This window comes from Cynocephalus volans, chromosome 2, assembly GCF_027409185.1.
Source record: "Cynocephalus volans isolate mCynVol1 chromosome 2, mCynVol1.pri, whole genome shotgun sequence".
Classification (NCBI taxonomy): domain Eukaryota; kingdom Metazoa; phylum Chordata; class Mammalia; order Dermoptera; family Cynocephalidae; genus Cynocephalus; species Cynocephalus volans.
The window spans coordinates 8,767,646-8,794,706 of record NC_084461.1 but is presented as its reverse complement, the minus strand read 5'-3'; the positions used below and the strand labels follow the sequence as shown (position 1 = coordinate 8,794,706).

The 27,061-nt window shown below is 40.9% G+C and overlaps 1 protein-coding gene across 2 annotated transcripts in view; it reads left to right on the top strand.

Annotated features, from left to right (window-relative positions):
* SEMA5A (semaphorin 5A) overlaps nucleotides 1–27,061 on the top strand; it is a 484,391-nt gene that overhangs the window by 99,142 nt on the left and 358,188 nt on the right. For both annotated transcript variants that reach the window (XM_063085994.1, XM_063085995.1), the window contains exon 2: nucleotides 10,175–10,273. The gene's annotated coding sequence lies outside the window, so the exon portion shown is untranslated. The remainder of the gene's footprint in view (nucleotides 1–10,174; nucleotides 10,274–27,061) is intronic.

Below are 27,061 nucleotides of genomic sequence, written 5' to 3'. Positions count from 1 at the left end.
CCACGAGGAGGAAAGTTACTGTCTCAGTGGCTTATCAAATCGAAAGAAAAAAATACAAACCAACACTGGTGGTCAGTTCAATTCTGTTTATTCCACAAAAGGCAGGGAGGAGTTGTCTTTCTGCCTGTTTATGAAGAGGAATCCCAAACCCAACCCCACTGTTAGGCATTGAGAGGAGCGGAGGGACTAACTCTTACTGGGGGTGCGCCATGTGTCCAAATGGTCCTAAGCACTTTTAGTAGAAAATAATGAAACGCCGTTTTGTAAAACATGGTCTGCCCCTCAAACTGGTCTTGTTTCCTTCCCATTTAGCCCACGGAGTGGGCTTCTACTGAATGTGGCCTTCAGGGATTGACTCTCGCTCCTGTAGTAATTGGGAAGCTCAGAAATATGTTGGTTATTCATGCTTCCTCATCGAAGTTTGTTATTGTGGGTCCACAGTGTAGCTTGACACATTTGGGGAGAGGGACAAAAGTAAAGGGGACACCATTCAATCAAACTCCTGAGCTGAATTTTTTAAGGGTGTGTTGTGAAGAAATTGAAAAGACATCTTGACTCATGCAAAGGTTTGCATCAGGACCTGCCTGGCCTTCTGGTTCCATTTAGGGTGTCTGATTTGATTAGATCATCTCCTGGATGGAGGCTGCAGAGTGGCAGAGTGGCATCGGGACTAATCAAAGGCAGCTGATGTGGTTGTTTTTAAATATTAGTGAAGCTGTACTGTCTCTTCATTTGGCAAGTTTCAGTACAGTTTGTGCTGATAATGGATGCTGTGACTCATGGCCAAACGTAAACAAAAAAAAAATCTTTTTCTTCCCCCACATGTGTAAACACTCTAAACACAGCAATGTTTACAGGAAGGTGAGACACCATCTGGTTTGTTGCGTAGTAGCCTATTTCTTATTTTTATCACTAATTTATGTTGAGAGGATGACAAATGGAACAGAATGAGATTGTTGGTCATGCAACACAACCAGGGATTCGTACAGTGTGAAGTCCTCTGTAAAACAGGAAACACATGTCCAGGTGGAATGACTCATCCCCAAACAACTTGCCTCCTGGCCATGATGTGAGGACGAGATGCATGTTACTTCTTCAGGCTGTGGTGCTCACCTCTGATGACGAAAGATCCAACAGGTCTTTGGGACTCATTCCAGAAGGATTTAAAAATCTTTCGTCACGTCTTCCAAGAAATGAACATTCTGAAATGACTTCAGAGCATTTGCAAGGTTTAAGCCAGGAAATAACATTATAGTTTGTCTTCTAAGGCAAAACACCATGTGCTTGGTAGCATGTGAAACGGTAGCATTAGGGTTCAGGCATATAAAATACATAAAGTCATGGATAACCCAGGACTGATGCAGCCCAGTATGCACATGGGATTGGCTAGTGTGGGTTTGTACTGCTCTGATGTCCATTATTGAGTTGAGGGAGAACATCTTTTCATTTCTCTTTGCTAAGTTTGTAGCTAGAAACTTCTACAAAACTGCTATCTGTTCTTTACGTAGGGAGATATTTTTCTGAGTGATTGAACTGATGGCCATTTCACAAACTAGTCATTGTGACTTTCACAGTCAGCCAACTCTCAAGGGGTAAGTAAGCCCCGCTTCTCCTTCAGACACTGCCTCAGCTCAACTCAGTCTTGAGGTTTTGTTGCCGGTTGTGGTTTAATCTGTGGCAGACATTTCCCTGTTCCTGTGTAATGACCAGAGGGCTGAGAAAAGAACCCAGGCCCTTTCTGCTTTAGCAGAGGTACTTAAGCAACAATAGTAGTTAAATAATTTTTTTAAAGTTAAATCTTGATCTTCAAATTAAATCTAAAATTTTTATCTAGCATTAAATCTTGAATCTCCTTTGTGTGGGCAAGCTACTGCATACAGAGCCAGCCTTGTTGGATGTGTTCTGAATAAGTAGGAATCGAGAAACCACATTTTTCAAAGGGCCTCAGACACCTTTCTCTTTCTGGGTACTGAGATTTTAGTCTACAAAGGATGGATCAATTTAGCTGTCAGAATGAGAGCTGAGAGGCCAATTGCCCATGCAAATTAATCACTTGGGCAAGTGCTTCAAAATTGCCTACATGAAAAGCAAAATTGCCCTTTGAAAGTGTGGCACATGGTGGCCGAAATAAGAAAGTATTCACGATTCTGAGACCTCATGTCCTTAGTGAGCTGATTTTAGAAACTGCTCATTTTGAGTAGTTGCTTAGTTCTTGGCAAGTTGTTTGCTTTAACAAAGAATTCGTTTTTGCTCTTCTCTTTCTTTCCCAAAGCTTCCATGCCTATTTGCATCTCAGAACACATCTTGTCTCACGTAGGACTAATGGAATAGGAAGAGTTTTACCCCAGCTTTATTTCAGCCATGGAGGCGATATATTGTTTCTAGGGTCAGCAATTACTACCAGCTTTAAATACTCACCAAAGGATAATCTGCATGAAGATAAATGGAAAATAATTGGGTTCTTTCTTCCCAAATGTTGTTAGGATTAGTCAGTGCTTGGAGAAATGAAATCCCCAGTTACTGTGTTCTTTTTTCTGTAAATCTCAGCTGTTTAATGTTTCTAGACCGTCACTTTTCCCAGTGGCCACTATTTGATGGAGAGAGGGGTTTCAGGCTGGATCTGGGTTTGTGGGCTCCAAGTGGGGAGTGTATTTCTCTTCCCTCTGTATCTTTCTCCTTGGATACAACTTTTAGAAGTGGCTGCTCTTCTGTTCAGGGAGGTAGAATTTGCCTCTGTTGGTCTCAGAGCCAGATGGATGCATCATTAAATGACCTAAGCATGAGGTCATGTGTCCTCACATGGGGACTTGCTATCCATGGGGCACTGGCCACCTTTAGAATTGGTCCCCAGGTGTTCCTGCTTTGTCCCTAAGACAGCCAGAGATTCAATGAAGGGAAATCTTAATATCTGACACTTGTCTTTTAAAAAGGTACATGAATTAAATACCAGAGATTCTAATTAATTAATTAATTAATTAATATTATTTTTTTTTTATGGTGGCTGGCTGGTAATGGAATCCAAACCCTTGACTTTGGTGTTATCAACACCACTCTGTAACCAACTGAGCTAATTAGCCAGCCAGTGTTTTTGATCAATCTGTGGAATTATTCTAGAGACAATAATTACTTGGTAACTAATGAGATCATTTCTAATTTTGGGAAAAGCTATCCCAAAGGGTAAATTCCTTGAGGGCAGAGACCTTCTGCATAACTATGGTGTTATACATTGAGACATTCTGTGCTAAACTGGGATGCAAGGAAAAGTGTCTGATGGACATATTCTCTGATGTGGAAAGGAAGGCAAAACATTTATTTGCTTTTCTTGGATACTCTATTATTCTATTGTTACAACTCTTAAGCTGTGATTTTAAATGTTGTCTTCGCCGTGTACGTTTGTTGTACCACACATTTTTGTGTAAGGTTTCTGACTTTCTAAAGCCTCAGCTGTTTGCATGGATGTTGTTTCCTGTGGAAGCATGAGTTCATTCAGGTGTGCTTGTTGGTGCAGAGTGTGGCTGGGGTACTGCACAGATATTGATGCTGGCCAGTGAAGGCACACTTGAGAGGTGCAGGCACACCTTTAAGAAAGAAAAAAAACCCTTGGAGTTGGGCCCAGGGCATCACATCCCTTTCTAACTGCCCTCAGCATTTAAACATCGTAATGTCAAATAATGTACAAAGTGTAGACAGTGATATTGAACAAATCAAGAGATCTGTCTTTAAAAGACTGCTAAGATTTTTGCTTGAATCCCGACCCTGTCTTGAATATAAAGTGGTAAGCAGTCTTATATCTGGGGAGATCACAGTGAATTTGCTCCGCGTTGTAGCCTCTGAGTCCAGCCTGCATTGGTGCAGAGGGTAGTGAGGGGCACATGGAGTGGCGCGGTACGGTTGCCACCTTCTACCATGTACTTCTCCATCACTCAAGCTTTATGTGCATTTTGCTTTTCCTTTTCAAATTGTCTTCTTGAAGGCTGGATCCTTTGCTCGGGAATGTGGGGGCAGCTGGCAGCAGAGGTTCTGCCAGTGGAGGCGAAAAGCCCAGAGATGGCTCCTCCTTCTCGCTGGGAGCCCAGTCCACCTGCACTTGGTTATTTATGACATTCAAAGAAATCTAACGTACAAGACGAGGACTGCAGTTAATAAAATTGTATGGTATTTGGGATTTTTGTTAAGTAGATTTTAGCTGCTGTTGTTACAAAAAATCAGTAACTGTAACTAATATCAATAACTGATGGATATGTTAATTTGCTTCCTTGTAATCATTTTACTGTCTGTATATATCCTATAACATCATGTTGTAAATCTCACATACACACTGTAAAATTTATTTTGAAAAAGAAAAAGTGAGCAATAAAAGTACATTATAATGATTACATATATAATATTTTTTAAAAAGGCTGCACCATTTCAGAGCATCTGATGAGCTCTGTAGGGAACTTCTAGCGTATGTCTGTTTCTCTCCTTCCTTTTCTCCCGTCCTTCCTTCCCCCTTCCCTGGCTCCACTCTCCACTCTGTCATTTGTGCCTTGATGCCTCTTTCTTTGCTTCTGTTGCCAACACTTCCCTTTCTTTTGTTGAATGGCGGGGGTTTCTAACGATGCCAGCCCGCGTGAGCCTGCCGTTCTTTCATGCAGTGTCATACTCACCTTAAGTGTCCAGTGTTAATTTCTCCACATGCTGTGGGGAGAGGGAGGGATACACTTATTTAAAAGGAATGACAGAGGCTGTCAGAGGTGACTTCAGGCTGGGCAGCCAGATTAGGGACAGTGACAGAGGAGCTGTGTGTGCAGCCAGAGTGAACAGATTTTCTTTATCCCCAGCCCCATCTGCCTCTCAGGTCTGGATTCTCCCGATAGTTCCTCTCAACCAAACTGGGGAAATTGGACTCATGAGCTACCAGCAATAATATCCTTTACTCATTTTGTACTTCAATTGCTAGTAAAAAAATTCTGATTCTCATTGTTTATGTTATTGTCATAAATCCCAGAACATTCATTCCCCATTTAGTACGTGCTGAGTTTCTGGACTGTTTCTATTTAACTGGTGTTTTGCAAAAATGGACTGTGATTTGTAGAAATAAAAAATTCTGTTGAAAATATTTAAAAATCTATTTTAGGTAGTGAATGTATTTGTAGGAATATAGAATATATTTTCTTTGTGAATAATTCCAAAGTAACAAGCCATTTGTATCTTTTGGGTTTCACATGCCAATTTTTAGGTTCAAAGCTGTGCACCCAGCCATGTGGGAACCCCTGAGCATGTTTGCAGTGAAGGCTTTTGGCCAGTCCCTTTAAATGGTGCCTTTGTTCTCCAAGACTTTCAGGTTTCAAGCTTCATCTTCCTCTTGGAGTTTCTCCTGTGTATTCTTCATTTCCATCTACTCATGGAATTCCAGCTATCGTGTCACATATATTGTAATGTCCTTGAATTTGATTCTTTCTTTTCCAGTATACACCTGTGCTTGGGTGACCACTCTCAAGATCAGTAATTTGCTAGAAGAACTCACAGAATGTAGAAGAACTGTTACATTCATGGTTATGGTCGATTTCAGTCAAAGGACACAATGATGGAAAAGGTGCATAGGATAGAGTCAAGGAGAGACTGGGCATGAATTTCCAATTGTCCTGTCCCAGTGGAGTCCTGTGGACAGTGCTCGATTCTTCCAGCAAGTGATGTGTGACACCTGTGGATATTGCCAGCTGGGGAAGTTCACCTGAGCCTTGGTGTCCAAGGTTTTTGTTGGGAATTGACCATGGACATGGCTGATGGTTTGTGTGGCTGACCTTAGTCTCCAGCCCCTCCAGATGTCAGACTGACACTGTGTGGCCCAGGGCCCATGGACACAGCCACAGAGAAGTAAAGACACTCATCTGGCAGGACATGTGAGGGCTTAGAAGTTACCTCCCAGGAACTGGGCAAGGGCCAGTCCTTTCTTTGGAATGTGCAAGGTTAATCTTTTATTACACATCTCCTCGCAGCTAGAGTTCTCCAGTAGCAGATTCTTGTCCCTGTTTCTCCCCATCTTGTCTTGTCTGTCCTCTGCAGAGCCGCCATATTGATTCTCCCAAATCCCAGTCTCATCCTGACATCCGCTGACCTTCTGTGACTCTCCCTTCCTTTGAGTGAAATCTCTTTCTCACGTCATCATCCCTACATTCTGTGTGTCAACTACTTTTCCCATCTCTCAGCTGCCTGGGGTGGGTCCTTTGAGACTTCCAGCCCTCGGCTGTTTGTGGGAGTGGCCTTGCCAATAGATACAGTGGCACACGCCCCTGCTGGTGGATGCTCTGCTGCCTCCACACACTCCAGATGCCACCCTCCCTGCTCCTTGGCCTAATCCGTTCTCCTGATTACTTCCTTGTTTTCCTTCACGAAATTGAGCATGAGGCTAACTTTCTGTCTGTGACTCTCACGGCTCTGCAGTCCTGATTTCCCCCCTTAGCAGAATCGCTTTGTTTCACCTGTTCCAGTCTCCTGTGAACTCCTATCTCAGGTGGCCCCCATGGTGGGCTTCCATCAATTCACGCACCCTTGGGTGGTACCAGTCACTCACTCTCCAGCTTAGCACGGCTCTGGCTGAAACAGCTCCTCACTTACATCTGAAGACTCTCAGGTATTCCTGTCTACTCTACTGTTTGGTTCTCCTGTAATGCACCCGCTCAAGCTTTCCTCACCTCTTTTAATATCCCACCTATCTCCTACTCCTCCCTCAAAGCCCACATCATGTTTCCCTTTTTTGAGGAAGCCTTCCTTGACTCTTCCACCTGGCAGTAGCCTCTCTTTCCTCTAATTTTATAGTATTCACTGAACTGTGTAGTAGGAAAATCATACAGTGTCTCGTGAGAGCTCCTGAGAGCATACTTGGTTTTTTGCTTTGTCTTGCAACCACTCACTATGCCTGGCTATGGGGGTGTGCTGTGCGTGGTGGTTAATTGACCAACTGACAACGAGACGTCTGTCAATTACACTCCGTGATTACTTATGAAATACTTGCAAGTTGGGAAGCCCTGGACCAGCAGTTTGTAGGTTTCCTGAGCCTGTATCTGGTGGGGTTTCTTTCCATTGCTCCACTAAACATGATGCCAGGTGGTCTTGTCCATTTTCATTTCATTTCCAGTGTAATTTTACTATTGTACAACCTCCAGGTTCAGCTCTTAAGATTGGCCTGAGATGTTAATTATTTTCATTTGTCTGTGGGATAAAGGCTGCCACTTAGCTGACCTTTGGTCTCTACAAGAATGTTTGAATCCACATCTTACCTCATTCTGAGTAGGTTGAGCAGGGGCAAGGTTGGCCTATTTTAGCAGAAAGCCATGTGCTGATGGGTACGTAGTAAGTTATAATTAATGTTTAAATTTTATTTATGCATGTCCATTTAGAGACAACTTTAAGAGCCCGTGAAAGTAGCTATGGGGTAAAATTTCTGGGAAAGGCTTATTGTTTGTAAATCAAAATGAGTTGTTGTGACAGTTCTGCATGTGGTAGTTTTTTTTCTGAATTTGGACTCCACTTGAGAATTATGACACAGAAGACTTTAGAGGTTGTTTGTTCCAAGGTTAATACTAAGCTAAGGGAGAAGATAATAGTGATATGGAATTGAATCAAATAGGGAAATTTATATGTTAAAACATAAGCAGTTTCTTATTAAATATTTGAAATTTCAGTCTGGGGTGAGGCTCTGGGGTGAGCCTCTGGGGCTTTGTAGTTTTTCTGACCTTTTGACTGTCTTCTTAGCTTTCTGGAAAATGTGTCAGTGATTTATGATTTATACATCAGCTAATTTATGACCTCACCTGGGGAGAATAGGAGAGCTCAGCTTCTGGACCATTGTCTGTTCCTTCACTTTAGCTCCAACTCAGGATCTCTGCCCTGCTGCTGTGGTTTCTGCTCCTGAGTCCCCACTTGCTGGCACACACATGCTCTGTTGAATGGTGTGTATTCTGTCAGTGGGTGGAGCTTCTACCCAGGAAAGGGCCGACTTCAGGGGAGGGTCCTGATGCTGCTGCTTGTGTGACTGTCATGCACCAGGCTGGTAAAGTATCTTTTCCACTGTTGATGTAAACACAGGCATAATAAAAACCCTTCAGGGTGTATACCTCTAAATCCTACTGCTGGAACTGATTTCCTGTTTAGACTTCAAATTCGGAAGGGAGTTGTGTTTTCCTTCAAGCTGTGTGAGCTGTCACTTGAGTGTCGCCTTTCACAAGGAAGAGGCTGGGTTTCAAAGTCTGAAGGTTGGGCTGGGACTGTCTGGCTGTCTAGGCTGCAGGCTGTCCCTGCCTGGGCTCAGCAGGGACGTTCTTTTCCTGCAGTGTTTGCTCTCTGGTCACCTCGTGCAGTCTGAGTTCTGACAGTGTTCTTTTTGGTCCCTGTTGTCTTTGCCATTTCAGAGAATAGTCCATATTCTGCACGTGTGGCTCTGATATCCAACTCAGGGGCCCTATCAGCTCATTTGTGACCTCCCTGGGGGAGGATAGGAGACCTATCAGCCTTGGTTTTCATTTAATTCTGGCATGTGGGAGCTTATAAGAAATTGCCAGGTATTTGTGGCAGGAACCAGTGGCTCTGTCCAACTTTATTACTTACATTTTGATGAAGATCTAAACGAATTTGAAAAAAATTTAGCGATAATTGTTGTAAGACAGATTTTAGGGCTCAAGAGAAGAACTTCGTGTATTCAAACATGTCAGTTAATAAGGAAGTCCCTACTAACATATTTTGTTGCCACACCCAAAGGAGGTATTATTGGTGTTGTGAAAAAGAAACTGGCCGATCTTAGGAATTCTTCCCAGACTGAGTAGGCTTCCTTGATTCCTCTGCTGGCTTCAAGGATTTGCATCTGTGCCTCCTCTTTTCCAAAGGATGATGTCACGGGCTTTTGAGGACTCAGCTGGGACTGTGGAATTGGCGATGCTGCGCTGTTTGAGTGCACCTGGGCTGCTTGGGCGCCTTTGTGGCATTGGTAGGCACTTCCGAATGTTGCCTTGGGTCACCTCCTCGTGTCCCATGAACTAACCAAAGGTAGTTCCTGGAGGCAGGGAGCCTCACTGAGGGACAGTGCCACCTGTCACTGTTCTCTGGCCTCTGAGCCTCAGGACTCCCAAAACGGCAGTCAGCAGACATAAAATTTTATAAATTTCCGGTTGCTGTAATTCAGTTTATTTTCTGCAGACAGATGGCCTTGAGATCATTACTGAAGTGGACAGTGTGGGAACCACTGGCTAGGGGAGTAGCTGGTGTGCTCTGGGGAGTCCTCATCCCCGTTTTCTCTCTGTCATTCTCAGCTGCTCCCTGAGTGGATGGGTGGGGACAGACACATCAGGGTGTTTCCAGTGTACAGCAGTCAGAAGCTGCAGGGGTGGGTGGGTGGAAAGAAAGAAACTAAATGAACAAGGAGAACAGAGAAAACATGAACCTCGAAGGGCACTGTTTGAGGTCACCTGTGTCCCTCGCTGGTAAGGGGCATATTTCTTTTACAGATAATAAATGGAAAGTAACCTGTTTCTTCAAGTTCTGGCACACGTTTCTATCAAGTTTTCAGGATTTTTGTGTATTAAATTGAATGAGAAGATTAGACAAAGTTTTACTTGTTTTTGGTAAAGTGAATTTTTTTTTATGATTTATAATTGTTTTTCCTATAAAGTTTCATAACTGTGTACGAAATAAATTAATATGTAAATAAAACTACAAACTCCAATTTCTGGTTTATTCTACGTCCACAGCCTTTCTCTACTACTTTTGAATGCACTGCTTAAGGTGCTATGTATTCCAAAACATGGAATGAAAGAGCCCTCGCAAAACGGGTAAATTCATATAACGAATCGGAATTTGATTTTCGAACTGCTTAAAGTAATTACAATGAGTTTGGAGAAATGTTCCTCTCAGATGTTCCATGGGATTTGTCTTCGTATGTTAACAGCATTCAAATTTTCATTTCTCCTCTTCTTAAGAAAGAAACCCATGGGTACAGGTGCTGCTAAGTTAGGGCCATTGTATTTGTGGTTACCAAGGTATCCTGTGTCACTCTTCTCTAAGTCTTATGTCGTGAAAGCAGCTTGTGCTGCTTGGGTAGGGCATTAATGGAACTTTCTAGAAATGATAACCAGCGACCATAGTCTTTTTAAAAATGAATTAATGAGTTAACAAGATTTTTTTTTCTTTCTTTTTAAAGCGTTGGTGTGTGAGAACTGGGCTGGCACGCCCACCTGGCCTTACAGTCTCCGTGTGATTCATGACTGAGGAAACGCGTCCACTGCCCTGTCTCTCCTTGGTAAGTGAGACATCTAAATAACAAGTGAAGAAATCAAAAGCTTGACAGATTTAAGATACCATGAGAGCTTAGGAGCTTTGCTTTTCTTTGCTGTTAAAGATGGCAGTGAATGAGCAAGCTTTCGGAAAGAGAAATCTTCCTTCATGTGACACTGTCTAGGCTAACCCTGCTGGGAAGTCCCTCAGGAACGCCAAGGACCCAAAGGGGTGCTGTTGATTCATAGCATCTTCTGTCCTACCGTGTGATTGCCTACATGCTTGCAAGGTTTCTCTCTTCTGTGACTACTTCTGTTCTCTGCCCCGTCATCTCTTTCCTGTTCTGGGACTGTCTCTGGTCCCCTGAACCTACTGGGTGAAAGACAAACTCCTCATGATGCCCTCAGGGATCTTTCTGGTTAGATCTCCATGTATTTTCCTGATTGCCCTAGTCCTTGGACAGTGGGACAGTGTAGGGATCGGCCCACTGCGTCACAGATATCTGCTCCCACTCACCCGTCGGGGTTGTTTGGGTCTTCCAGAGGCCAGCTCAGATGGACCGTCTCCACTGGAGCCTCTCTTAGGCACCTCAGACCTAAGTGTTATCTTCCTCCCCCATGATACTTGCTGCTGCCTTTCGGGGACACCGGAAGAGAGGGACGGAAGAGAGAATGGGGAAGTATTGCTGCAAGGGAGGAGCAAGTGAGCAAAGGGAAAGAGACTCAATCGCGTTGCATGTGTTAGTCATCGAGAAGGCACCCCCTTATTTTATCAACTTGTTTTTCTCTTGAACTGAGTTACCATCTTATTGTGGATGTGCTTACACTTCTTTCCGATGCACAGAGTGCCTTGCTAATAATTGCAGGTAATCCAGAAATATTTTCTGCATGATTAACGACTGTCCCAACACTGGGATTATGAGTTCCCAGTCCCCTGTTTTCTTCACTTAGGAATATGGCTAAATGGATCTTTACGTTGGGCCCTGTGATGTATAGAAATGTTCAGCTGAGACTGGACGTTCTCCTATCTAGTCCTTACATTTCACGGAAGAAATTGAGGCCCCACATTCTTTGTCTTTCTCCAGCCCACATAGATGCAGGTTCACATAGTTTTGAACTGGGACTTAACTCAGCACTTAGGGGTTTCAGTCTTGTGTTCTTTCTTCCACAGAGAACCATAGAACCAGAGCATTAGATAAAGAGCATATGGAGCCTGTGTTGGTTTATTTTAGATGTGCTCATGTGCTGTGGTCATCATAATAGGATAGGAAGAGTATTAGCTAAAGTTCTCACTGTGTACCAGGCCCTGGGCTGAGTGATGTCTGTGCGATTCTCATAACAACATTTTGAGGTAGGTGATAATTATCACTATTTTAAAGATGAGGAAACTGAGGCACAGAGAGATTAAGTAATCTGCCCAAGAGTCACAGGTTGTCTGAGGCAGGTCTGGGGTGTGCATCTCTTTTCTTAACCCTAATACGATTCTGCCTTTTAGCACTGGAAATACCTTCCTAGAATAAGCTCACAATACATATATATTCCTAGAATAAAGCTCACAATACATATTAAAGCAGTTTTTTAAAACAGCAATCTAAATTAGGAATTGGTAAACTTTTGCTGAAAAGGGTGAGATGATAAGTATTTTAGTGTTTGCAGGCCGGAGTGTGGCATCCACTCAACTCTGCTGTTGTAGCATGAAAGCAGCCACAGACAGTATGTAAGCAAATGGGTGTGCCTGTGTTCCAATAAAACTTTATTTACAAAGACAGGTGCAGGCTAGATTTGGACCACAGGCTGCAGTTTCCTGAGCCCTGATCTACATGAGACTTACAGTGCTCAAAAATCCCGTAGTGTAGTGAATGAGAGTGTTTCAGTGGCCAGTAGGTATGAGTCCTTTAAAATTTAGCTTGAGGGCCGAGCCCTTGGCGCACTCGGTAGAGTGCGGTGCTGGGAGCGCGGCGACGCTCCCGCCGCAGGTTCGGATCCTATTTAGGAATGACCGGTGCACGCACTGGCTGAGTGCCGGTCACGAAAACGACAAAAAAAAAAAAAAAAAAATTTAGCTTGAATTCTCAGAATTTAATCCCAAACAAATTTTAATGAAGTCTCCTGTGACTGCAAAACCCTGTCCCTTGGAACAAATGCATTTGGTGTTCCATTGTTTGGCATAGTCTATATGCGCCAAGTGCTTTAGTCTTAATCCCAGTAACTGGACTATAGCTTTGCTCAAGATAGGGCCCAATGAATATTATTCTTTCATTAATTTAAAATGTATAGCTCATTTATGAAATAAGTTCAGATAGTATTTCATATTTTGGTCCTCATATAGTTTCTAAATGTGATTTTTTTAAATTTTGGATCCTTATATATACTGGTATTTATACATATTAGGGCAGACATGCAATTATCTTGGACTGTCTGATAATTATGTTGAACAAAAATGTTGTGATGTCAAATACTCCTCTTTTATTATGAGCAAAGACAGATATGTATAGGAATCAAGTTTGAATTGGATTGACATACTTAAACCATGAGATAACATGGTGATAGCCTTTGCCCCATATATCAAATGAGGTGTGTTTTTTTGTTTTTTTGTGTTTTACTTTTTTCCTTACAAAAGGATATTTCTGACACCCAAGGTATATTTGACTCTCTACCGTTCTTGTTATCACCTAAAACAATGGGCAAAGAAAATTGAAAGAACAATTAATTTGTATTTCTTTAAGGAGTTTAAGCAGGGAAGTATTCTATTCATTCATTCATTTATTCCTTCATTATTAGACATAAGTAATTGTACCCAGCACATGAGCCTAACATAGCAGAACTTTTGGAGACATGCCTTTTTCAAGGTCCCTCGGTATTTATTCTATGTGTAATAGAAAAGTATTCTTCACTTTAATAGCAAATGATACACAAAATAAAAATTCTGATTATAAAAGTAATGGAAAGCTACCCATGATACCTTATTAGCTGGAAAAAAAAAAAAACAGATTGGAGAATAATTTATTTACCATAATTTTATTCCTCTTAAAAATACACACACACACACACACATATCTCTTCACACAAGTTCATTTGTGTTGTAAAGTCTACTAGCATTTATATAAATATATACCAAACTCTAAACAGAGATTATCTCTGGGGATGACGGTTTTGCACTTTATCAGCCATATGTTCGCTCCCTAAAATTTTCAGGAGTATTATTATTTTTTCAAAAAAAAAAAGAAGTGGATTAATGTAGTGAATGTTCATTATGGAAGATATGTAAAAGATGGGGAAAAATTTACCCTTAATGCCTTCACCAAAGACAACCATTGCTGGCATTTAATGCAGTCGTATATTCTTGATAAGCAATATACAGAGTTGAAATAATACTAGACATAAAATTTTGTGTACTGTTCTTTTACTTTTTATAACATATGTGCTTCCTTATATTATTACAAATTGTTAATAAACCTTATTTTAATGCATACACAATGCTCCATCATGTAAAGGCACTCTGATATAATTTACTGCCTCTCTTTTACTGGCCATATGTATTATTTTCAGTTAAAAATCATAGACCATGCTGAAATGAACATAAAAAGGAGAGATAGTACATCTTTCATACTCCTGGGTTCCAATCCTACTTTCTAGCTTTATACCAGTCACAGTATTATCTCCCTTGTGAAGAGGAGATGTTTGGTCTATACATACAATGCTTTTATAAACTCCAGCTATTGTTATTTTAGAGATTTCTTTTAATTGAGGATTAATTCATGAGGTCAGAATAGCAGTAGTTGATTTACTATTTCAAAACCAAGGAGTTTTAGTAAGACTGCCAGTTGGCTTTGTAAAAATGTTCTAGATATTTATACTATTTATACAATTGTATTGTTTTGCTACAACCTCACTTTCATTGAGTATCACCATTAACTTTTTTGGGTCAGTTTGATAATATTTATTCCTTTTCATATGTTTTATTGCTTACTCATTATGTTATTTTATTGATTTTTTTCAAGTGATAATTAGCCATTACTCTGAGAAAGAAGGGCGGGACGGGGGAGAGAAACCAAACGTGTTTGAGAATTATTTGTCCATATTTTATTCCTGTTTAGCTGTTGAGACGCAGCATTTTTCTTGCAGATTTTAAGACTTGAGTTTTAAGAATGTTAAACCTCTTGTCATTTTTTTTTCCTATTTGCACGTTAACTGTATCATTTTTAACAAAGAAATTTACTTCAGTGATGTCAAATTTTTTTGCATAATTATTTCAATCATTGCTTAGAAATTAAATACAAATTTTCCTTCACTTTCTGATCTCATTAAAAATATTCAACTTTTCAATTTGGGGAACGATGTAAACTTAGATATTGTTTTTTAAATTCTTATCATAGTTTTGCTCTACCTTTCTTCTTCCTCACCGACAAAAATCAATTCCTAATTTTTGTTCAAGGAGGATGTTCAGACAATCAAAATATTTGTAGGAATGGGAGAAGATCCCAGATGTTCATTTCTTCATTCTAGAAATAGAGACCTAGTTTACAGCGAGACAACTGAAATTCTTTCATCCTTTTATTCATGCCTCTTGATTAGGGAAAAGCTAACTTTTTCATTTTGAAATGTTCTACAAACTTTACTTACATTTTTGACAACTATATTTTAGTATGTTTTCATTTGCTAGAACTCAACCCATTATGTGTATATCATGAAGTCAGTATCGCATTGCTGTGTTTCTTGTCTCATTCTTACATCTAACTTTTGGTGATTGCGTTAAATGTTCTATGGTGGGCATGGAAGACCAAGGTAAGGCTGGACTAATCACATGTGTGTAGATCGACATCCTGACTGTGGACTTTAGAGCACTTGCCTTGTTACGATGTGCATGCAATAATGGTTTTATACATTTATAAGTTCAAAAAGATTGAGTCTAGATCTCTCTTTCTGAGATGCATGTTAACCTGGACATGGGCATATTTTTCTTGTTTATTTTAGTTTTCCTGGCTGTAAAACAGGGAAAGTGAGAGAACATAGGTCTGGGAGTAGTAAAATAGGGAATGAGATGTTTAAAACACATTGAGTTTCTGGGGACAAAGAGACTAAATATGGGGTAGGGGAGAAAGGTGCATAGTGAGTTGTTAGCAGTGTTTCTTTTGGTGCCACTATCCCAATAGGAATTCTGTTTTGTGATATTTGCAGTTCATTTCCATGTAGATAATCCATACAAGGCACATCCCTTGCTTCAACATGCTGAGTGGTTGTATTTTGGGATAAAGGTTTAGCCTGTCGTTCTTAATAATGTCAGAAGTACTAAAGCTGTGGACTCTGCTCTTTATTATTCCTGTCCTATTGTCTAGCCAGCCTAATGGAAAATCTCTGTGAGGTGATCTGGAAAGGCCCATGAGGACCTGATCTATTTTGTCGCATGCATTTCACTCCGAGTTAACCAAAGTTCACTGACAGGAGAATTGTCTACTTCCATTATCCACATTAGAATGCACTGGAATTCCCATTATGGAACTTGGGGAACCTTGCCTCTCCCTCTGTTCACTTGTGTTTGGGATTTTGGCCTTTTTCCTCTTTTGTTTAGGTGAGTGTCTGCCAAGCATGTTATCATCCTGAAGGTCACCAGCTTTATGACTACTGTAAATATTTGTGAATAACAGATGTGTGGTGAAGTTCAGAATCCATTTTCTTTCCTTAGTTTTATGTTTGAGACAGGCTGGGAGTGGTGTATGCGTGCTGTTTATTCTCAAACACCCATTAGAGGGGCAGATGTGCGTGGGGTTAATTGTTTGGATTTGAAGATTTACATGTGCATAGAAGGATACTGCCCCCTTGATTAAACTGTGTCTAAGATCTTTTTTGGCAGATCCTTCCTAAGGGCACAAAAATGACCCTGTGTTTGGATCTTTGGGTTTCCTGGGACTTGGGGCTTTCCTGCACTGTGGTTTCCAGATTAGAGTATTGAGAGGCCTCTATAGCTGCTGGGCTACAACCCTAATCAGTTCATGCTTTATCCACTGGAGCTTTTCATGTAGTTTTCATGTGTGTTTGTGCCTTTTTTAGCCTCCCAGGCCACAGAGGGATCAGAGTCATTTTGCTTCATTTGCTTTTGCTGAAAGCCTGAGTCATAACCACCATGGGTTAAACCAAAGCATAAAAAACAAAGGTTGGAAGGATGGTTGGGAGATTCTGGGAAGTAAGTACCACCATAATTTCATATAAAAGTATCTAAGAATAGTGAATAGCTCTTACATTTCCAGTGCTGAGGAACTAGGTAGGTAGATCTAAGTCACTTACCATAGCTCTCTCTTTTTGAAAATTTTTTTTTAACACTTACAAATTGGGGTGACTGCCCTGTCCACAGCTCAGAGGCCACATACCTTTTAAGAACTGTTCTTCCTCCTTCCATTGCAGGCCACTTCCTTGCTACAGTGCTGGTTGAGAGTGAGGCACCTGCCCAGGCTGGCCACTCACAGCATTCCACCCGAGGCCACTCTAATTAATTCTGGCTGAGGCCCATGACCCGAGCTTGGCCAAGCTATATTCCGTTAATTCGCTCCTATGATACTTAAGCAATTCTTTCCTTTCTGTCCTGCATCATCAGTTTTTTTTCTCCCTCTCTGCTGTATCTTCCTAATAAGAATGGAAACACCTACCATCTTAAGAAAATATTGACCTGTTGACACTAATTGACCCAGTAGCTGCAACCCATTTATCTCTGCTTTGCAGAAAAACTCCTTCAAAGTGCTTGCCTGTATTTGTTGTCCTCAGTTTGTCTTTCCACTTCCTCTTGAGCCCACTCCCTTCACTCATTCACTCGACCAGTCCTGCCTTGTCGAGTTCGCCAATCACTGCTGTGTTGCTAAACCCAGCGGTGGAGGCTCAGTTGTCATCACATCAACAGTTGGCAGTATTTGTACCATTCATCCCTCCTGCCTCTTTGAAGCACTTTCTCCATCTGATTTTGGGACACCCCATTTCCCAGGTCTGCTTCCCATATCTCTGGCCATTCCATCTTAGCCTCACCTGCTCATCTCCCTGCCATCCAACCACTGGAGTTGTATACATAGGGTTCAGTGCCTGGATGGACCTTGTCCTTTTTCCTGCCATTCTCACCCTTTTTGCAAATCTCATGCAGCCTCATAGCTTTAATGCCAATTTTATGCTGACTACTCACGTGTGTCTATCTTCAGCCAGGTCCTATCCCCTAAGCTCCAGAATTGTATATTCAGCTGTCTACTTGATGTCACAACTTGGATGTCTACTCTCTGTCATCGAATCAACATGTCCAAACTGAGCTCTTCTCTCCCCCAACACTTAAACATGCCACTGTGTAGCATTCCTCATTATTCACGGCAAGTCCATTCTTCCAGGTGCTCAGGCCAACACAGTTGGAATAATACTTGATTCTTGTCTTTCTCTCTTATTCCACATCTTAGCTGTCAGCAAATATATTTTTTGCCCCTCAAAATGTGTCCAAAATCACTTCTCAGCACATTCACTGGTGCCTCTTGGTCCAAGCTCCCACCATCTTGGTCTCAAGGACAGGACTAGCTTTTCCACCATGGCCAAATGGCTCTCTGCTCAGAATCCTGCAGTGGCTGCCGTCTTACTCAGATGGAAAGCTGGCACCTGGCCTGCAGATACCTGTTCCTTCTTTGTGCTTATCTTTTGCCTCTTCCCATCACTAGCTCCAGCTACACTGGCCTCCTCGCTGTCTCTCAAATAGTGTCCACCTTTCTCACTCAGTGTTTTTACACTGACTCCTTTCTGCGCCTGTAGCAAGCACTCTGCCTGAACATCCCTGAGGATAGCTCCTTGTCCTACTTTAGGTTTATTCAACCATTACCTTCTCAGGAGATATTCTTGACCAATTTATTAAAATTGAAACAATCCCCTTATTACTCTCTGTTTTCCTTCTTCACTTTATTGCTTTTTATCCAAAGAACTTAGCACTATCTGACACGTTGGCTATTTTGTGCATGCATTTTGTATAATTTCTGCTCCCCCCATCCCAATGTAAGCTCCACCGGGGCAGGGATTTTTGCTTCATGGCCCCATTATTAAGCATAAAGAAGGACTTAAGACATAGTAGTTAATAATTACTTGTTGAATGGATGGGTGGATGGATGGATGAACGAATTAATAGATCTTTGGATATTTTCCATACTGGGTGAGTAAGACTCTATTTCTAATTTTGGCAAGAACTGGAAGTCTAAGAGCTTGTCTGTAAGAGGAGGAATGGGATTCTTTCTTTCTACCCCCAACCAGAGTTTAGTGTATCTGGCATAATTTTTCTCATATTGTCTAGTGGGTGGATATTTGTTCATTCGCTCTCAGCTTACATGGACCATGGACCTTTCTCCTCCATGGACCTTTCTCTTTCCTCTCTGTGACCAGGTGAATTAAGTTGTGCCCCCTCTGTTTCCACGTTCCTGTGCATGTCTTTACAATGGCAATTTAATGTTGGATTCATTCTAGGATTTTTTGTATATGTACAGTCTTCAGAAATTGAGATCCTTGGCTTGATTATTGCATTCATCCCCACAGTACTTAACACCCTGGCACATAATAAGCACTGAATACATATATGTTGTTTAATGAAGTGATTCAGATTGAAATTTTATAATATATAACTTCTCTAATGGTCCTTAATAGTGTGATATAATGTGATCCTTTAACCTACTAATTGTTCTGCATTTGAGTTAAGATGTTTATTACATGATTTTACAATAATTAAATAATTAGATTTGCTTTAACCATTATAGACTGTCTCCATTTTGTCCAACGGGGGCCGTTCATTTACTGTTTTCCTGAATAGTCTTTGCTGTTTTCCAGTGGAAGTGAACATCATTCATAGTGTATCAAAGAGAAGAAAGTGTGTGGGATCCTTCCAAAGTCTGATTCTCACTAATGGTTGTCTGAGTTGTGAAGGCAACTGAAAAGGGATTTGAGGTGTTCAAATAGTGTAGACCAAAACTAGTGTGGCCCCTTCCCTGCACGGTGGGATCAGATGTCAGTTCCTTCCTGGCATTTAACATTTCTTAAATTGAGCGTTTGGACTGCTACCAGCGTCAAGCAGAATTTCATTAGTATCATCTTCAAGGAGCGCATATCATTAAACACAAAAATAGCGCAGCAGAGCATGACCATCGGGTCATGGGCTGAGCCACAAGCTCAGAACCCTGAAGTTGTATTTCCTGTAACACAGCTGTCCGATGTACTGTCCAGAGGAGAGCATGGGTGTGTAAGAGTCCGCACCATGCTGTGAGCACAATTCTGAGTCAGTTGCATAGATAGATAGAGTGACAAGGCACATATATCATGTACGTTGGTAGCTAGAGTTGAATATATATACAGATAGGGAGATATATGTGAGGATAGAAATCACACTATCACAGGGACTCAGGAAGTGCACTAGGGCAAGGATACAACCAGTGAAATAATTGTCTAAAACCGTGTACTAACACCCGGCTATGTAACTTAATTATGAATTCTTGGTAAATTAGTTGATGCGCTGCTGAAGGATCCGACTAACAGGAAAACTGCAGCTAGTAGCATATTTTAAATAAATGCTTCTCGCTAACTTTGTGCTCCATGCACATGCGTGCACACACACACACCCTCACCCAGTAGGGACAGTCTCTCTTCCTTATCAGCCATCCCTGGACACGTGAGTGTGGGTGTGCTCACATCTGTGAGCAGCAGGTATGTGTCCACTGACCTGGCACGTAGCAGGTATGGGACAAGAAGGAACAACCTCAGTGAAGTGTGCCAGAGACAGTGCGTTTCCTGTGTTCGTGCTCGTTTAAATCACCACCTAACTGAGTATGTGTCCAGGCAAGCAGATCTACTTCTTTTCTCCTAGATAAGTATTACTTTTCTTTATTTTTCTGGAATTTCCTTCCTCTCAACTCAATTTGATATGTAGTTGTATGCCAGCTTTAGCATTCTGCTGCCATATTTTCCAGGAGTTGATTTTACTTTCATGAACTGTGTTATATTCTTTTAATATTATTTTATAATCCGTGTGTAAAGAAGGTCTATGTAACAATCTTACAAGTTTCTTCTGGGATCTTGTAATAGCAGCACAAAAAAATGAATGATGACAGTCTGACTCAGTTCTGTGGTTATAATGTTAATTGTCTTGTTGTTCCCTAACTTTGACTCTTATTTTCTTGTTCCATGTCTGACATTATGGCAGAACATTTATTTGTTGTTTTCTTAAGCAAATTGTAAATGGTCAGACATACCTATAACTAATGTTTCTAATTGCATGTGTGTGACTTATGAAGTCTTTATTGATTTGGAATAACTGTTGCTGCTTCTTTTAAACCAATGCTAGTTCCCCAAGTGTGGAAAGGGTGGAGTGTAGATATTCCTGGTCACCTCCACCTGCCTGTACTAGTCACCCATGTTTGGATCTGAAGTAGGACTTGGAGAAGTCACCATTGGAACTCATCGAATGGCCCCTTGTAATGCAGCAATAACAATACAAATTTAATAAGGATTTTCCAACATTATGTAAACTGAAACATTTGATAAAACACTGGTAAACCTAGTAATAATTTATAATAATGCCTTAAATTATTTGAATGCTCCCTGCACCCCGGGCTCTGATGTAATTGTGTATATCATTTAATCTTCTCAACAGTCATGCAAAGCAGGTTCTAATATTATCCCCAGTTTAGAGATGAGTGAACCAAGATGTGGAGAGGTTAAGAAACTCACTCAGGTTACTCCAAGGTCACCTGGATAACTGAGCCCCGTGGAAAATATATAACTTCTTAATCTAGTGTTTCACCACTTTTATTTTCCAAACATCCTTAAGGGAGTCCTCATAGCAGAATACTACAAAATAGAATTATAAAGCAACAAAATCCACTATTTTAATGTTATTGCAAAGCAAAGTGGCTATAGGTTTCTGCAAATAGAGTGTGGGGTTTATTTCACTGAGCTAGCAAGTATTTTGAGGGTTGGAACCCACCCTCACTGTATAATTTCCTTGCAGAAACACATGATTGGTGGTTGATCTCAAACAAAAATCTCTCGTGGACAAACATCTGTATAAACAAATGGTGCTTCTGAAGCATCTCTTCCTGTACGTGGCGGTCACCAAGGACGAGTGTGTTTCTATTATTGGTGTAACACACTAACCACTTTTCTTGAAAATTGCAGGCAAAGTCACAATGAGGAATGATCTGTATTCTCCTTCCTCCCCAGACAGATATTTTTTGAGCACATAACAGTCTGTGATACTCTGTTTTAGGCATTGGGGATATATCAATAAACAAGACCTGTAGGCTCCTCATTGTCACGGAGCATACATTTTTGGTGGCAGAGGTAGACCATAAACAATAATTACATTCACAATAAATAAGAAAAGTATCATACGAGGGTACTTCAGAAAGTTTATGGAAAGATTTGCATTATCTTTTGATTTTATATTTCTATGAACTTTGTGAACTACCCTTGTACAGTGACAATTCAGATAGGGTCACATGATAGGGAGTGAATAGGGACGATTTTGGCAGGCGAGAATTCTACCACTGAACTACCAATGCTTAATAGGGACGATTTTGGATCGGCTTCTGTGTAGTGTGGAAGGGGACAGTGCACGATGAGACCACAGAGGTGGGCGGGAGTGAGTTAGAGTGTGTGGGGCTTTGTAAGCTGGGGCATGAAACACTGACGTTTATTATGGGCGTTAGAAAGTATTTGGAAAAGCGGTGGTAGGATAGGATTTGTTTGCATTTTCAAATTATTTAAATTGTCATGGTCATTGCTGAGAACATGGATCATAAGGTAGCAGGAGCGGAAGGGAAGACCAGTCAGAAGGCTGTCACAGATGACTGGACAAGGCATGGTGGAGGTGTGGACTAGGGTGTTATTGGTGGAGGTAAGAAAAGTGGATGGATTTGACATTTTTATTTAATTTTGAATTTTCATTTTTTTTGGTGGCTGGCCAATATGGGGATGCGAACCTGTGACCTTCGTGTTATAAGGCTGTGCTTTAACCAACTGAGCTAACCAGACAGCCCAATGACACATCTAGAGGTAGAGTCTGTGGCAGTCTGATGGACTGGGCATTTAGGGAAAGGGGAAGATAAATCAAGAATGAATTGTAAGTTTTGGACTTGAACAAGTAAGCAGATGGTGGATCATTTACTGAAACAGAGAAGTCCTGGGGAGGTGTAGTTCAGGGGAAATCAAGAATTCTCCTAGGGCCATGTTAACTTTGAGGTGAAGGCTTTAATTTGTCATCCAGGTAGAGACAGTTGGCAGTTCTATCTGGGCTATTGGACAGTGATTGTGGTTAGAGATACATAATTGGGAGTCCCTGCCATGACGACAGTGTTTATAAAGTCCAGGCTGCTCACCTAAGAGAGTCTGTAGAGAGGAAGAGGGTGCCTCAGACAGAACCGTGGGTGCTGGACTGTTTGAACAGTGTGTTGGCATCTGTTGAAGTTCTTCATATCTTATTTGATATAGTAGTCCTTTGATACTTCAGAAGTGATCTTAAAAGTGACAAAAAGTCCCAAAGGTAAATCTCCTCTTGTGGGATGTCATTCAGCATCTTAGCAGCAAAATTCTCCACTGTTGTAAAATAAAATGCCTGTCTGGTTATAGAGAGTAAGGTCAGACTCTTGCAGTCCAGTATTTGATGTGAGCTCTTTTCAGCATTTGTTTTGCTTTTTTGTCCCAGTGAGCAGTTTAGGCTCCCACTGTTGTCAAAAGCAGTCCCTTCCCAATTTTGGGAGGCACAGGGGAAGGGAAGACATGGGTTTCAACGATCTTTCCAGTTTCCCTTGTTACCAAATTGTTACTGTCTGACATTAAACTTCTTGTTTTCTTACCCCACACTGCTGTTTTAGTTTTTATAATTATATTTTTATCCACGGACCTTGGATGGTGAAAGTTCTGTGTTTGAGAGACTCTCTGAGTATTTTTGAGACTCTTGTTCTCGGTGTTGGCTCTGGCAGCAGCAGGCCGGCTTGGATGTTTGTGAACATTTGCAATGTGATGGGAAGAGACTCTGTGACATGCTGTGAGTGTGACGCAGCAGTTGTGGTGCCCGCTAGAGAGCCACTCCGTGTTTGATTTCCTGCAAGGATTTTAGTTAACCTCATTTGCATTGTTAACGCCTTTTGTAAGAGGATGAAACTCAGGATGTCACTAGACTTTCATCAGTGGCTTCCAACTTGATTTTCTATCAAAGAGAAATGCATTTGGCCTATTAACATAAAGTCAAAGCTCACATTTCTCATTGCTAGTGAATATAAGATTTGGCACTGGCCATTAAGATTCCCTGAGGCAGATGTAGTCTACTGTGAAGCAAGATATAGGACTGTATGTTGAGCAGTAATGGGTTGTGAGCTTCCAGAATCCACACAGAGGCCTTGGTGAAAAGGATGTGCATAATTTGTAAGGCACAGTGATGAAAAACTTGTTGAAGTAGATGAGTTCAGAGTAAAATAGGTAATTAAGAAATGTTATTATTTCCACTGGATCATTTCTTTGGTAAAATGCCATTGTAAGAAGTAGTTTGTAAATAACCCGAAAGATTTCCTTGTAAAAATTCATGATATTTTAGAGATTGAGAATCACTTCTCCAAAACATTATTTGGTACAAGTCAGGGTTGGGGGCGCCCCAAGGGGCACTCAGCCTGAATTTTAACCTTACTTCCTCTCTGCTGCATGGTGGTGTTAAGATGTCAGATAATACATTCCTAAGTAAGTGATGGGGAGCTCACTGAGGGCAGTAAAACATAAAGGTGGAATTTGCCTCAACTGATGAGGGCTTTGAATGATTGCTTGCAAGCTGTCTGTGAGACCCAGAGAACAAATCACCTGTGATATAGCTTTATAATATGATTTTACAGTCGATCCAAGCTTTCAGATAGGGACAGTGAGAGAAAAGGGGATTCCATTATAATTTTTAAGTTTAATTGTATTCCACCGCTTTTGAGATTAGAAACACTATAGAACATACTCTTTATTGTTGATACCATAGTCTGATAAAAATTCAATAAGATAAAAACAGCAACAAGAAAAATACTGAAAGATGCTTGAGAATATCAGATAGAATGATAACTACGTATCCTTTTTTTGCCACCTAACAATAAAGCCTCGGACTTTATTACTTGCAGAATTCTGGAAGATGACAGAGCTAGACAAAGGAAACCTTCAAACTGTTCTCTCGATGACTGTATCCTATCATTAGCCTTCTTGCTTTTTATCTCTAAAGTAGAAAGAGACATTGATGGCACGTACCATTTTTAAAGAAACAGAAACCATTTTTAAAGAAACCTCCAAATTCACCGTGTTTCTTGTATACAACTCCCCTTTCAGGATTTCTGATTCTCCTGATGCTGGAGATAGTTTCTGAGCTAAGAATATCAGACAGGTCTATATTTGTGTTCTAGTCAAATAATCCATCCTACGGACAGCACGGAGTATTTGTAGCTAAAAACCCCCAATCCAAATGCTTTGCGCAGATTGAAGAATACGTTAGTACCATCCACATGAAAGCATAAGACCAGCTAGGTGACTGACTTTAGTGGGCTCACATTCTTATAAGCCAGAAAAGGGTTAAGACAGCATTTGTGCCAAAAGTGAATAATACATTATATGTAGTTTTATTTATACTGGGTCCTTTTCAAGATTATATTAGACTGAATTTTTTTAATCTTAATTTTATCACTTGCAGACTGGGAACTTTCTGCTGGTTTCCCCCCCTTTTTTGGCAACCTAAGGGCTAGAATATAATTTGGTTGACATTAAAATATAATCAATCTGTATTAGTCTGATTCTGTTGCTTATAACAAAATGCATGAAACTGGGTATTTTATAAAGAAAACAAAATTTAATGCTTACAGTTTCTGAGGCTAGGAAGTCTGAAGTCCAGGGAACACATCTGGTGAAGTCTTTCCTTGATGGTGACTTCAGTGAGGACAGGATATCACATTGCAAAAATGGTGGGGCAGAGAGAGCAAGAGAGAGACAAACTCAGAACCACGCCCCTGACCACCATTTTTAATCCATTCACTATGGCATGGTCCTACAATATAATCATCTCTTCAAGGCTCCACCTTTTAATTACCGTAATAGGATTTCCCACCCTCAACAGTTACACTGGGAATTAAGCTTCTATTATATGGACTTTGGGGGACACAATTCAATCAACTGACAGCACAATCTAACAAGTCAAGCATCTGATAGAGATCATATTTGCAATGCATATAATAGACATAAAGTTAATATCCCTAATATATAAAGAGCTCATATAAATTGATAAGAAAAATTCAAATAGCCCATTTCAAAGTGAACCAAAGATGTGAATAGGCAATTCATATAAGAGTAAGTTCTGATGTCCATTAAGTAGATGAAATGATGTTCTATCCACTGCTATTAGTATAATGCAAATGAGATATTATTCTTCTGACTGGCCAATAAGAGAAAAAAATACCTACTGCTAGTAAGGATGCTGATAAAAGAGGAGTCTCACCCATTACTGATGGAAATATGAATTTACATTTTTTGGGAAAGCAATCTTACAATCCTTATTAAGAATACAGAAACTTTTTAGCCAGTAGTACCACTCCTAAAAAGATAGATTATACAAATAAAAACACCAGCATACAATATGTGAGGGAGATGTATTATAAAAATAAAAACACCAGCATACTTATATAAGGGTATGTATCTTAGGTGTTTATAGGAGCATTGTTTCTCTCCTTCCTCCAAAAAATCTACCTCATGTATTGAATGTGTATCAATACATTATAGATTATATATTAATTAGATTATAAAAGCTCTGCAGATGTGATTAATGATTAAATTAAATTACTCCTGGCTAACTTAGAGATTTTTCATGATATTATGAGAGAAGAGTAGATCCCATTTTATAAAACACACAGACCGCCATCCCTCAGGTCTGTATATCTGTGTTGTTGTGTGATTGCATGAATGTGGAGAAAGATCTAGAAGGGTATTCACTACACTGTTAACACTGGTTATGTAGGTAGGGTGGAAATAACTTCAAAGAAATGGCTCTGAAATAGGTAGTGAGATCGCAAAAGTCTGAAGATTTGGGAAACGGGGTCATGAATAACCCTATTTTTCTGGATGTAGCAGAGTCCTGGTTATAAGTAAAAGGCTTAAAATACTCCTGCAAGGGATGTAGGCTCTCTCCCAACCCCTAGTCATTGCTTCCTTATATCAGGAATCATTTTTGTGGCAATATTATCCTTTGAAATTTCCCTTCTTAGAAGTTCGGCAGTGGATTAGAAATCCTTAAGTCTGCCCTGAGGAATTTGCTGTAAGATATTTAATATTTCCCCTTCTCTCCAGCATGGTATCCCTGAGCAAGTCAGAAAGGCTCCTTGTGTCTCATTTCCCCTTCTGTGAGTGCAGCTACCATAATTCTCTTGTGCATCATGGGTGGTGGCAAATACTATAATTAGGCCAAGTTGTATTGCTGCATCCCTTACTTTTTATGCAAAAGGTGTTATGTAAACAGAAAGTGTGACTATCATCCAGCCTTCCAGCACCACTCTGTCGGCAAATGCTGCTGCTGTCACTTAAGGGGTGGGGTTTCTGTGAGGTTCAGCAGGCTCTCTGGGACAGTTTTTGCAGAGCTCCCATGTGTTGCACATGCTGCTGGTGGAGCACTGTGTGTGCACGCGGACCAGCAAGTAGCGCAGGACAGCTGAAGCAGCATGTGCAGCCCTGGAACAAAGGCCCTTACATCACTGGAACTGCAGCTGGCACCAATGTGGCCGCCCAGGGGCCCCGCCGAGCACCCCGGAGCCAGCGGTTTGGCAGCA